Source organism: Ixodes scapularis, unplaced genomic scaffold, assembly GCF_016920785.2.
Source record: "Ixodes scapularis isolate PalLabHiFi unplaced genomic scaffold, ASM1692078v2 PGA_scaffold6__148_contigs__length_123643588, whole genome shotgun sequence".
Taxonomy (NCBI): domain Eukaryota; kingdom Metazoa; phylum Arthropoda; class Arachnida; order Ixodida; family Ixodidae; genus Ixodes; species Ixodes scapularis.
In genome coordinates, this window is record NW_024609881.1 from 87,471,640 (window position 1) to 87,474,177 (window position 2,538).

Consider the following 2,538-nt stretch of genomic DNA (forward strand, 5'->3'; position numbering starts at 1 on the left):
AAGAGCGAACCTTACGATTTGTGATGGCGTGCTAATGTATAAGTCTCGCCTTGTGATTCCTCAAAAACTCAGAAAGGAAGTTGTGGCTTCATTGCATGAAGGTCATCAAGGTATTGTCAAATGTCGCGCTAGAGCTCTCGAGTCGGTTTGGTGGCCCGGTCTCAGCTCGGAGCTGGCGTCTGCGGTGAACAACTGCCTGCAATGTGTAAAGCTCCGTGTTCAAAGAGCGGAACCGATGCTGCCCTCAGAAACCCCTGCTCTGCCGTGGCAAAAGCTAGGTGCAGACCTTTTTCATTTTAGGGGGAAAGAGTACCTCGTTGTGGTTGACTATTTTTCACGTTTCCCTGAGCTCGCGCTACTGTCGTCAACGACGTCTGCCGCTGTCATTTTGCGATTTTGCCAGACATGGTATTCCAGAGCTTATTGTAACTGATAATGGTAGTCAATTTATATCTACAGAGTTCACGGCTTTCTCAGAAAGCTACCAGTTCTGTCACGGGACGTCGAGCCCTCGGTACCCGCAATCTAACGGAGAAGCGGAACGCACAGTTCAGACAGTGAAAAGGCTGCTAGAGAAATCGGCGGATCCACACTTGGCACTTCTGGCTTACAGAAGCACCCCAGGCCCTCTCGGAAAAAGCCCATCGGAATTGCTCATGGGCAGACGCCTGCGCTCGACGCTACCTGTGCACCCTAAAGAGTTGACGCCGTGCACCGCAAGAGGCCTCGCGAGCCTCAGAAGGAAGGATGAGGGGTTCCGTGACAAACAAAGGCGCGACTACGACCACCGCCATGCGGCCAGGCCACTTCCACGGTTGCTACCTGGAGACCAGGTGTGGGTGAAGGACTGTCGAGCCCCAGCTATGGTCTTGAGACCAGCCTCCCGGCCAAGGTCTTATATGGTGCAAACAGAAACAGGAGCAGAGCTAGAGAGGAACCGCCGAGGCCTGGTACTATATAAGGAACCAGCACACGAAACAAGCGGTTCCATCACAAGCGGTTCCCTCTATGAATTTCCGCAGGATTCCAGGGAAGGGGAAAATGGAGAGATTTGACAGAGCCTTCCGCGCTCAATTCTGACTCAGCAGCTCAAGAAGAGAGCGGTACACAGGGCACGAACGTCACGCGTTTTGGTCGACCCGTGAAAAGGCCGCAATTTTATGGGTGTAGCTAGCATCACTAAGTTTGTTTTAGGTGTTCCACTGTTTGTTTTTGGGGGCAATATAGTTCAACTGTTGCATTAAAAAAAAAAAAAAAGGGGGAAATGTGGTGTCATCCTGACCGCATCATCATAATATTGCTGTATAATCACTGACTGCCATTCACTATCTGACCTGCGTACGTGACTCGCCTCGCTCTCCGCTTATCAGTGATACGGCGGTTGGCGATATATACGCGCGCGGAATAAAGGCTGGGGGTTGTTCTGCTGGGAACTACTTGGTTGGCTGTCACTTCCTTCATCGTGCCACGAGACACACGACAGTCGACAGCATCTGAAAGAGCTGAAAGCACTTTACGCTGGCCTACCCGAACCGCGAAGACCATGTCTCAATCGACCGGCTCAAGCCTGCGTACATCCTGAGCTCCGACTACACAGACAACCTCCCACCACACACTGCGAATGTGGGATGCTCTGCCACGATGGACATCACGCATCGAACTCAAACCGATCAAGCACGTCCCCGCAACGTCCGCTTCACTCCCTTAAACACTACCAAATAGCGCGCAAACAGCGTCTTTCGCCGCTATTCCGCTAGGGGGGGAGCCCATGTAGCGAAGAAGCTGGCGACACCATCTACACCGTAGAGCAACGTGCACCAACGCACGTACAGCGAACGTGGCAGGAGCCTCGCACAACGAGCGGCACACACACGTGACAGAGGTCCGATGGAATACGTCGGCTGGAACCCAGGCTCCTCTCATCCGACATAGACATTATCTCAGACTGGCCCGTTTGTAAATATCTATCGGTAAATTATGTAAATAACAAGTGTGTCAGCAAAGAATGCCTCTTGGTATGTTGACCACAAATTGGTGACCCGAACTGCCAGATACCTTGGACTACGTGCCTCCAACTCCGAGATGTCCCACCCCGACGGCCACGGAACATCAGATGGCGAGGCAGCGGGCGGTTCTGCTACCGCTCCTTCACACGCTGCCGCCATCCACCTGAAGCTGCCCGATTTTTGGACAAATGATGCAGAATTTTGGTTCCTTCACGCGGACGCCTTTTTCCGCAACAGCCGCATCTATTCTCAGCGAGCCAAATTTGATTATGTCGTGACGGCCCTGCCCCAGGCGACCACATCAATCGTAAGAGATCTCCTCCGCTCTCCTCCGGAAAATCCTTACGATGGCCTAAGGGATGCGTTGATCCAGCGTACTACCGCCTCCGAGCAGAAACGGCTGCAACAGTTGCTGACCGCCGAAGAACTAGGCGACCGCAAGCCGTCCCAACTTCTTCGCCGCATGCTGCAGCTACTAGGAGATACAGCCGACAACCTGGATAATTCACTCATCCGCGAGCTCTTTCTCTAA